We start from the raw sequence: 12,303 nt of genomic DNA, 5'->3' as shown, positions 1-12,303 counted from the left end.
CTTGCTGTGGGATGTTACCCCACTCTTCCACCAACAGCGTTGAGATTGCCTGCAATAACAACAAGCTCAGTCCGACGATGCTGTGACACACCACCATGACGGACCATCCACCTCCAAATCGATCCCGCTCCATTCCTTCGACGATAATCACAAATCAGACCATCACCCCTGGTGAGACAAAACCGCGACTCGTCAGTGAAGAGCACTTTTTACCAGTCCTGTCTGGTCCTGCGACGGTGGGTTTGTGTCCATAGGCGACGTTGTTGCCGGTGAGGTCTGCCTTACAGTACAGCAGGCCTACAAGCCCTCAGTCCAGCCTCTCCTATTGCAGACAGTCTGAGCACTGATGGATGGATTGTGCGTTCCTGGTGTAATTTATTTTTTCTTTTACCTTTATTTAACTAGGCAAGTCAGTTAAGAACAAATTCTTATTTTCAATGACCTAGGAACAGTGAGTTCAGGGGCAGAACGACAGATTTGTACCTTGTCAGCTCGGGGATTTGAACTTGCAACGTTTCGGTTACTAGTCCAACACTCTAACCACTAGGCTACCCTGCCGCCCCCTAAGGCAGTTGTTGTTGCCATCCTGTACCTGCCCCAGAGGTGTGATGTTCGGATGTACCGATCCTGTGCAGGTGTTGTTACACATGGTCTGCCACTGCGAGGACGACCATCTGTCCGTCCTGTCTCCCTGTAGCGCTGTCTTAGGCGTCTCACAGTACGGACATTGGAATTTATTGCCCTGGACACATCTGCAGTCCTCATGCCTCCTTGCAGCATGTCTAAGGCACGTTCACGCAGATGAGCAGGGACCCTGGGCATCTTTCTTTTGGTGTTTTTCAGAGTCATTAGAAAGGCCTCTTTAGTGTCCTAAGTTTTTATAACTGTGACCTTAATTTTTAAATGTATTTTACCTTTGTTTAACCAGGTAGGCAAGTTGAGAACAAGTTCTCATTTACAACTGTGACCTGGCCAAGATAAAGCAAAGCAGTTCGACTGATACAACAACACAGAGTTACACATGAACTAAAACAAACATACAGTCAATAATACAGTACAAAAACAAGTCTACATACAATGTGAGAAAATGAGATGAGATAATGGAGGTAAAGGCAATAAAAAGGCCACGGTGGCAAATGAAATACAATATAGCAATTAAAAACACTGGAATTGTAGATTTGCATTAGGTGAATGTGCAAAGTAGAAATACTGGGGTGCCAGGGAGCAAAATAAATAAATACAGTAGGGGATGAGGTAATTGTCTGGGCTATTTATAGATGGGCTATGTACAGGTGCAGTGATCTGTGAGCTGCTCTGACAGCTAGTGCTTAAAGCTGGTGAGGGAGATAAGTGTTTCCAGTTTCAGAGATTTTGTAGTTTGTTCCAGTCATTGGCAGCAGAGAACTGGAAGGAGAGGCGGCCAAAGGAGGAATTGGCCCTGGTGGTGACCAGTGAAATACACCTGCTGGAGCGCGTGCTATGGGTGGGTGCTGCTATGGTGACTAGCGAGCTGAGATAAGGCGGGACTTTACCTAGCAGGGTCTTGTAGATGACCTGGAACCAGTGGGCTTGGCGACGAGTATGAAGCTAGGGCCAGCCAACGAGAGCGTACAGGTCGCAGTGGTGGGTAGTATATGGGGCTTTGGTAACAAAACGGATGGCACTGTGATTGACTGCATCCAATTTGTTGAGTAGGGTGTTGGAGGCTATTTTGTAAATGACATCGCAAAGTCGAGGATCGGTAGGATGGTCAGTTTTATGAGGGTATATTTGGCAGCATGAGTGAAGGATGCTTTTTCTATATTTAACTTTGGATTGGAGATGTTTGATGCGAGTCTGGGAGGAGAGTTTACAGGATAACCAGACACCTAGGTATTTGTAGTTGTCCACATATTCTAAGTCAGAACCGTCCAGAGTAGTGATGCTGAAGAGCGATCGGTTGAAGAGCATGCATTTAGTTTTACTTGTATTTAAGAGCAGTTGGAGGCTACGAAATGAGAGTTGTATGGCATTGAAGCTCGTCTGGAGGGTTGTTAACACAGTTGCCAAAGAAGGGCCAGAAGTATACAGAATGGTGTCGTCTGCGTAGAGTTGGATCAGAGACTCACCAGCAGCAAGAGCGACATCATTGATGTATACAGAGAAAAGAGTTGGCCCAAGAATTGAACCCTGTGGCACCCCCATAGAGACTGCCAGAGGCCCGGACAACAGGCTCTCCGATTTGACACACTGAACTCTATCGCAAAAGTAGTTGGTGATCCAGGCGAGGCAATCATTTGAGAAACCGAGGCTGTTGAGTCTGCTGATGAGGATGTGGTGATTGACAGAATCGAAAGCCTTGGCCAGGTCAATGAATACGGCTGCACAGTATTGTTTCTTATCGATGGAGGTTAAGTTATTGTTTAGGACCTTGTGCGTGGCTGAGGTGCACCCATGACCAGCTCTGAAATCAGATTGCATAGTGGAGAAGGTACGGTGGGATTCGAAATGGTCGGTAATCTGTTTGTTAACTTGGCGTTTGAAGACCTAAGAAAGGCAGGGTAGGATAGATGTAGTTCTGTAGGAGTTTGGGTCAAGAGTGTCCCCCCTTTGAAGAAGGGGATGACTGCAGCTGCTTTCCAATATTTGGGAATCTCAGACGACACGAAAGAGAAGTTGAACAGGCTAGTAATAGGGGTTGCAACAATTTTGGCAGATCATTTTAGAAAGAAAGGGTCCAGGTTGTCTAGCCCGACTGATTTGTAGAGGTCCAGATTTTGCAGCTCTTTCAGAACATCAGCTGACTGAATTTGGGAGAAGGAGAAATTGGGAATGCTTGGGCGAGTTGCTGTGGGGGGGTAGGGGTAGTCAGGTGGAAAGCATGGCCAGCCATAGAAAAATGCTTATTGAAATTCTCAATTATAGTGGATCTATCAGTGGTGACAGAGTTTCCTATCCTCAGTGCAGTGGGCAGCTGGGAGGAGGTGCTCTTATTCTCCATGGACTTTACAGTGTCCCAGAACATTTTTGAGTTTGTGTTGCAGGAAGCAAATTTCTGTTTGAAAAAGCTAGCCTTGGCTTTTCTAACTGCTTGTGTATATTTGTTCCTAACTTCCCTGAAAAGTTGCATATCTCGGGGGCTGTTCGATGCCAATGCAGAACGCCACAGGATGTCTTTGTGCTGGTTAAGGGCAGTCAGGTCTGGAGAGAACCAAGGGCTATATCTGTTCCTGGTTCTACATTTCTTGAATGGGGCATGCTTATTTAAGATGGTGAGGAAGGCATTTTTAAAGAATAACCAGGCATCCTCTGCTGATGGGATGAGGTCAATATCCTTCCAGGACACCCGGGCCAGATCGATTAGAAAGGCCTGCTCCCTGAAGTGTTTGAGGGAGTGTTTGACAGTGATGAGTGGAGGTTGTTTGACCGCTGACCCATTACGGATACAGACAATGAGGCAGTGATCGCTGAGATCTTGGTTGAAAACAGCAGAGGTGTATTTAGAGGGCAAGTTGGTTAGGATGATATCTATGAGGGTGCACGTGTTTACGGCTTTGGGGTTGTACCTGGTAAGTTCATTGATAATTTGTGTGAGATTGAGGGCAACCAGCTTAGATTGTAGTATGGCCGTGGTGTCAAGCATGTCCCAGTTTAGGTCACCTAGCAGCACGATCTCTGAAGATAGATGGGGGGCAACCAGTTCACATATTGTGTCCAGACCACAGCTGGGGGCAGAGGGTGGTCTATAGCAAGCGGCAATGGTGAGAGACTTGTTTTTAGAGAGGTGGATTTTTAAGTTCAAATTGTTTGGGTACAGACCTGGATAGTAGGACAGAACTCTGCAGGTTATCTCTGCAGTAGATTGTAGTTAGGTATGGAGAGTTCAGAGTTTTTGGTGGTCTTCTTAAGCCAGGATTCAGACACGGCTAGGATATCCAGGTTGGCAGAGTGTGCTAAAGCAGTGAAAAAAAAACTTAGGGAGGAGGCTTCTAATGTTAACATGCATGAAACCAAGGCTTTTACGGTTACGGAAGTCAACAAAAGAGAGCGCCTGGGGAATAGGAGTGGAGCTAGGCACTGCAGGGCCTGGATTAACCTCTACATCGCCAGAGGAACAGAGGAGGAGTAGGACAAGGGTACGGCTAAAAGCAGTGAGAATTGGTCGTCTAGAACGTCCGGAACAGAGAGTAAAAGGAGCAGGTTTCTGGGGGAGATAAAATAGATTCAAGGTATAATGTACAGACAAAGGTATGGTAGGATGTGAATACAGTGGAGGTAAATCTAGGCATTGAGTGATGATGAGAGAGATATTGTCTCTAGAAACATAATTGAAACCAGGTGGTGTCATCGCATATGTGGGTGGTGGAACTGAAGGGTTAGATAAGGTATATTGAGCAGGGCTAGAGGCTCTTCAGTGAAATAAGCCAATAAACACTAACCAGAACAGCAATGGACAAGGCGTATTGACATTAAGGAGAGGCATGCTTAGCCGAGTGATCATAAGGGTCCAGTGAGTAGTGAGGTTGGTTGGGGTCACGGCGATTCAGACAGCTAGCCGGGCCATGGGTAGCAAGCTAGCAGAAGACAGATGTCTATTTTTAGCCACCTCATGCGTTTCCGTTGGTAGATTAGTGGGGTTCCGTGTGGTAGAGGGGACAAATCCAATTAGAAAAATAATTATAGTGGCCCAGGAAAATTGCCTACCGTCTGTAAGCTGTTAGTGTCTTAACGACCGTTCCACAGGTGTATGTTCATTAATTGTTTATGGTTCATTGAACAAGCATGGGAAACAGTGTTTAAACCCTTTACAATGAAGATCTGAGAAGTAATTAGGATTTTTACAAATTATCTTTTTATTTAACCAGGTTGGCTAGTTGAAAACAAGTTCTCATTTACAACTGCGACCTGGCCAAGATAAAGCAAAGCAGTGCCACACAAGCAACAACACAGAGTTACACATGGAATAAACAAGCATACAGTCAATAATACAACAGAGAAAGCCTATATACAGTGTGTGCAAATGAGGTAGGATAAGTGAGGCAAATAGACCATAGTGGCAAAATTATTACAGTATGGCAAATTAAACACTGGGGTGATAGATGTGCAGAAGATGAGTTTGTAAGTAGCGGTACTGTGGTGCAAAATAAAACATAAAAATAACAATATGGTAAGGTAGTTGGATGGGCTATTTACAGATGGGCTATGTACAGGTGCTGTGATCTGTGAGCTGCTCAGCTGGTACTTAAAGCTAGTCAGGGAGATAAGAGTCTCTTTGAAAGACAAGGTCCTGAATAAATGATGTTTCTTTTTTTGCTGAGTTTATGTACCAACCTATTGTTTCAACTTTTTAACATATTTTTATACTATAGTGGTTAGTAACGCACATTTTCTCAATACTTACCTATTTAATCCAGTAGCCAATCAAATGTTACAGATCAAACATAATGTATGGCCAACGAGTCAATCAAATTTGACAGATGTGAGAGACAGGAAGCAAAACACCATTTACAGCAATAATAAAAATATACAGGATAGCAAATACTGTAATGCAGTGACAATAACTATCCTACTGCCATGAGGGGCTCCCAAGAAAACATTTAATATCTTCTAAATTAAGTCTTACAAGATGGTGTGGTTCTGATTATGTGTGTCTGTTAGCATGAGTGAGATTATCAGCATCAGTTGTGTTACTCTGAATGTCTGAGAAACAGAATACATGAGTAAGGGTAAGTGTAAAAGTATGTGGGCAAGCATGAAAATGAGTGTGGTAAATGTGTGATCAATATCATACACAGTAGCCTATATTGTTGGATGTGTCTACTGTGTGCAATAAAATTAAATTGTATCCCACAGCATAGTATAAGACATGTAATTTCAGAGGTTCTGACAGCGGCATGATTTCGTTAAAAAAAAAATCAGGTAGTTAAATACACTGACTCCTTTATGCCTCCAGTGACACTTTTTAATAAGGCATCAAGGGTGCCCCAGAGGGTTTCAATGGTCCCTGCATTAGTGCTGTGGGAGAGTGTTTTGGGAGGATGAAGTGAGTGGGGTGTATGTGTGCATAGTGACTGAGAGTGTGTAGGGCTCCAGTGAACATGATCGAGAAGAAGTTGATGGCCATGGTGATAGCATAGAAGACAGGGAGCGCTCTCAGATCGTTGGGAACAGGATCCTCCTGAGGAAGATAGGTGGGGTGAGATCTGGCTCGGAGCACATGGCTAAGGATCACTTATTAAATGTCACTATTATTTCATAGATTCCTCAGATATTTCCCATTGTGTGCCGAAACAGTAATTTCATCCTTCTACATTCTCTCGTCAGGAGAAAGTTGAAACACTAAAAACAATATTACAGGTTTACCACTCTTACCTTATTCAGGATGAACCTGCGAACAAAAAGAAGAGAATTGCAGACATGATGCCTGACAGCAGAGGTGAGAGGAACCAGGATACCACTACAGAGAGGAAAGAGAGATACAGTGCCTTGCGAAAGTATTCGGCCCCCTTGAACTTTGCAACCTTTTGCCACATTTCAGGCTTCAGACATAAAGATATAAAACTGTATTTTTTTGTGAAGAATCAACAACAAGTGGGACACAATCATGAAGTGGAACGACATTTATTGGATATTTCAAACTTTTTTAACAAATCAAAAACTGAAAAATTGGGCGTGCAAAATTATTCAGCCCCTTTACTTTCAGTGCAGCAAACTCTCTCCAGAAGTTCAGTGAGGATCTCTGAATGATCCAATGTTGACCTAAATGACTAATGATGATAAATACAATCCACCTGTGTGTAATCATGTCTCCGTATAAATGCACCTGCACTGTGATAGTCTCAGAGGTCCGTTAAAAGCGCAGAGAGCATCATGAAGAACAAGGAACACACCAGGCAGGTCCGAGATACTGTTGTGAAGAAGTTTAAAGCCGGATTTGGATACAAAAAGATTTCCCAAGCTTTAAACATCCCAAGGAGCACTGTGCAAGCGATAATATTGAAATGGAAGGAGTATCAGACCACTGCAAATCTACCAAGACTTGGCCGTCCCTCTAAACTTTCAGCTCATACAAGGAGAAGACTGATCAGAGATGCAGCCAAGAGGCCCATGATCACTCTGGATGAAATGCAGAGATCTACAGCTGAGGTGGGAGACTCTGTCCATAGGACAACAATCAGTCGTATATTGCACAAATCTGGCCTTTATGGAAGAGTGGCAAGAAGAAAGCCATTTCTTAAAGATATCCATAAAAAGTGTTGTTTAAAGTTTGCCACAAGCCACCTGGGAGACTCACCAAACATGTGGAAGAAGGTGCTCTGGTCAGATGAAACCAAAATTGAACTTTTTGGCAACAATGCAAAACATTATGTTTGGCGTAAAAGCAACACAGCTGAACACACCATCCCCACTGTCAAACATGGTGGTGGCAGCATCGTGGTTTGGGCCTCCTTTTCTTCAGCAGGGACAGGGAAGATGGTTAAAATTGATGGGAAGATGGATGGAGCCAAATACAGGACCATTCTGGAAGAAAATCTGATGTAGTCTGCAAAAGACCTGAGACTGGGACCGAGATTTGTCTTCCAACAAGGCAATGATCCAAAACATAAAGCAAAATCTACAATGGAATGGTTCAAAAATAAACATATCCAGGTGTTAGAATGGCCAAGTCAAAGTCCAGACCTGAATCCAATCGAGAATCTGTGGAAAGAACTGAAAACTGCTGTTCACAAATGCTCTCCATCCAACCTCACTGAGCTCGAGCTGTTTTGCAAGGAGGAATGGGAAAAAATGTCAGTCTCTCGATGTGCAAAACTGATAGAGACATACCCCAAGCGACTTACAGCTGTAATCGCAGCAAAAGGTGGCGCTACAAAGTATTAACTTAAGGGGGTTGAATAATTTTGCACGCCCAATTTTTCAGTTTTTGATTTGTTAAAAAAGTTTGAAATATCCAATAAATGTCATACCACTTCATGATTGTGTCCCACTTGTTGTTGATTCTTCACAAAAAAATACAGTTTTATATCTTTATGTTTGAAGCCTGAAATGTGGCAAAAGGTCGCAAAGTTCAAGGGGGCCGAATACTTTCGCAAGGCACTGTATTTCTAAAGATAATTATGTCAAAGCATATTTCAATGAGTCTCTGGCCAATACCATTTGGTAATAATGCATTACGATACAGATGTAATGCATTGTAAGACTTGTCATAAGCATTTTTATTTTTTTCAACCCTTATTTTGCCACACTAATACTGTGATATCATCATCTCATAATTATCATGTCTGAGCAAGTCCTTATTGCAGCGTATCACCACAGTCATTTACACATCAATACTTAGTAGCTCCATCCATTTGACCCCATGATGAACTTTGGCTACCATGGAGAAACCAATTGTTGCACCCACAATACAGTGGGTTCCAGATATAGGGAGCTTTAAAAATGAAGCTGTCAATTGCAACACAGCAGAACCTGTAGAACACAAGCATGATCAATGTCCTCATTTGTTGCCTTTAAAGGATATCAACAAATGCCATTGAGACCTCTTAAATCAACATAGCATGCAAGGAGTTTCTAAACTCCTAACAATGATCCTCATTTAAGCACTCACCAAACATGGCACTGATGGAGCCTTCCATCAGCACGTGTTCAGAGCCATTGTACATGTTCACATCGATGATGAAACATGTGCCCATAATAGCACCACCATGTGGTCAATGTGAATGTTCTTTAATATGTTTAGTCTTGACAGCGTTTGTAGCATGTGTACCACATTTTGTTACAATACAAATACCTTTGATTGATTTATATGCATTTATGTGCCAGACCACACCCATGTGAATGTTTATTGATCAGTGTTGTTTGAGGTACTAGTCTGGAAAGTATTGCCTTGAGACCTTTGTCCATAGATGCAACATATCAAGTTGCAGGCAGATCGTCATTCGGTGCCAGAGGAGTAAAGTTAATTATTTATTTTTTAAAATCAGACTTTGTGTCCCTGGGGCAAATTTGTTCCTCGTGAGGAGAGAGACAAATTTACCAAATTTCATTACTTTAGATCAAACGAGGTGAGGGGTGTGACCTTTTAAAGTTAGCATTTTCAGTCTCTTGTTGTAGCGCCACCATCTGGCCAATCAGTGTAATTTTGTAAATGCCGGATCTCTATGGCAAGACTCATTATTCACCCACGTTTTGTCAAAATCAGGCCAGTGCTGTCTGTGCTGAGTGATTAGTGCTTTTGGAGGTAGGTTTCAATTTAATTATTTGTAACATTATTAAATGCATTATGAATTATGTGGGTTGAATGCCGTAACACAGAATAAAACAATTAATTAAATTCCCATGATGTTAGTGACGGCCCATTATTTCTTATCACCTATTAACCATAATTTATTCACGACTTTACTTTAGTAACTTATTTCAGTTGTGTATATTACATTTGTTTTATTTGACAACTGTATTATTTAATTCCAAGTCATCTCATCTCTATAAAGCTGCTGCCTATGCTGTCTGAAAAAATCACTATATTAGAAGTTCTTCAAAGTAAATAAGTCATACTTTTATGACTGCTGAATACCAATTATCAATAACTTAGATCATGTATTTTAAGGTACAGATACCTCACAAAGCAACTGCTATCTATCCCTCTCGATTGCATATGTTTCTGTCTCTTTTCTCTCTCTGTTCCACACTAACCTAACTTAGCAGGCATAAAATAAACTTATAGGCCGGAAAAGTAGGTGCGCAATGGATTATGGTCATTGTAGTTAATGACCACGCTTTCTGTGCTAAACTATGTAGAATATTAAAACTAAACTTTAGCACGGGAAGCATACAAATAGAGCATATAGAACTGATCTACTGCTTCTTAGACTTGCTTTCAATGAGAATGACATATCTATAACTCACATTTCTATGTGAATTTGGTCATGTCGCCCAAAAAGTTACATATTGCAGCTTTAAGGTAAAGTAAAGAACCCGAAATTGGTTCAAAATGGAACCCTGTATGGAACCCAATGGTTCTACATGGAAGCAATTCTCGTTCAGTGATGACGAACCCCCTGGTTTCTGATCAAAGAACCCTACAAAAGGGTTCTATATAGAACCTTAAGGGGTCCCATATATGAAGCAAGCAATAGAAGCCTTTTTGGTTCTATCCAGAACCTTTTTTTCTTTTTTTCTGTACTGATGGACAGAGACAAAGTCTCAATCCCTTCCCCGATTTCATTGTGGGGGACAATTATCACAAATGTAGATTTCAAGCACTTCAAGAGCAGTGTTACTGATGCCTTCTCAGTGCCGGATTACAGTTGGGTCTCCAACCTTTTGTTTTTTATTGCAAAATGTGTAGAATTGCAAGAAATTTGGTTGGTTGTCATCTGAGACATTCTCATCAATGATAAGATGACATAAACTCTACAGTGTAAAGTCTACACATCAGAGTTATCGGATTCACATGGAATTGTTGTTCAATTTAAATGTTTGAATATGAAATTATTTGGGATGGGATGAAATGTGATTTTAGCTTCTATAATGTGAGAATTGAGTTTTCAGAAGGTTAGGGCTCTGCTCAATCAGTGGGCCGTCCCTGTGAAGAGTCATGGGTTATAAAACTTTTCAGACACACCCTCCTCACTCCACTATATAAAGCCTTGACGACAATATAACCTCCTGTTCCCAGGATGTGAGGACGACGGTCCGATGTCAGAATGGTTCAGATAATAACTACAGAACGAAGCCAACATCAGCGTGAGCCTTGGTTGCGAATGGTATGAACTTTGAACTCTTTTTCATTACAGAAGTGATACCTCCTAGCCGTTGAGTTAGCAACAGCAGCTGCAAACGAGGGTTAGGAAGGAACAGACAGAGTATCCCATCTATCATACAACGACATTACTACAACGTATCCAATTGACCACCGGGGACATTCTTCAAAGGACAAAGAACTCGGTTTGGCAATATGGCCTTCCATCTACCACCAACCTACCGAAGCGCAGCTCAGAGTAAATATTTATTGCATTTTCCTTTTCCAAATGGGCGGTAATTTAGAATGCATAAGATACTGTATTTACGATAGCACAGCTTCTCCCTTTGTTTCTCAGTCTTCCCGCTCTTTCACTCAAACCCAGCCCCTCTTTTGTGTAACAAACTGTCATATCTGTTCCGCCCTCTAGGGACGTTTTCCTTCATAACGTAATTTGTAATCAAGTTATGATTAATTATGTGTATGTGTAATTCTGTGTGATTAGTTAGGTATTTAGTAAATAAATAATTAAACCCAATTTTGTATTGCTGATTCAACTTGTTAGCCAGGGTTCGTGCAGATAACCAAGAAATTACAACTTTCAGATGAGACTGAATTAAGATAACGATTAATATTGACTGCTATTGATGTAAAATATTACTAGGTCTTTAAGAGTTTATTCGGAAGATAACAGCTCTATAAATATTATTTTGTGGTGCTCTCTAGTTAATTACATTTACATGATTAGCTCAATCAGGTAATATTAATTACAGAGAAATTATTTTATAGAATAGCATGTCATATCACTTAATCCGGCATAGCCAAAGACACGACACTGGCTTAAATGCAACATCCTCTAAACATATGCTAAAAGAGTATACTAAAAATACCTAAAAGAAAGATCTCTCTGCTGTTAGGCTTTCCGCATGTGTAAGACTTGTTTCAGTCTTTTCTTTTTGTCATTCGAGAAACTTCAGCATCGCATAATGTTGTCTCTGTTATTCGTTACAACCCCAAATTCTTCATTTGGGAAAATGTGGGGTAAAACAGGAAGAGTGTCATTTGAAGCGTCTCACCCACACATATCTGCAGTTATCTATCTGGCTGTACAACTGCTTCATTACACTAGCTGGCACGGCATCCTCCAGATGTAAAAAATCAACAAAACAAAACACTTTTGTAAATCATCTCTAAACGAATGTTTTAATGTTTTATTGTATTCACACATTAGTTCTTCATTCAGAACAAATACTATAACGGTTGAGAATGTCCTACATTTTTCAGACAACTTACTGTATAATCAAATAATTACAGTAATGCATCTTTAATTAGTACTTCCAAACAAATAATTAGATGAATGTACATTTGTATGGCTTTAGTCAAGTTAGTGACATTGTTGTTGAATGTGCCATCTTGGTCTTAAAGGAAAAATGCATGTTGTTTTCCATTGAGGTGTGAGAAATAACTTTGTGATAAGGGTAACTTTGTGTGAGAGAACCAAACCCCCAACATACTAAGCCTTTCTTTTCCCAGGCTGGGGCTTTTACACTGACTATACAGGATGTACAGTAGAGCATTTTCCC

This window comes from Oncorhynchus mykiss, chromosome 6, assembly GCF_057628025.1.
Source record: "Oncorhynchus mykiss isolate SJ-2025 chromosome 6, ASM5762802v1, whole genome shotgun sequence".
Taxonomy (NCBI): domain Eukaryota; kingdom Metazoa; phylum Chordata; class Actinopteri; order Salmoniformes; family Salmonidae; genus Oncorhynchus; species Oncorhynchus mykiss.
This window is presented reverse-complemented; position numbering follows the sequence as displayed.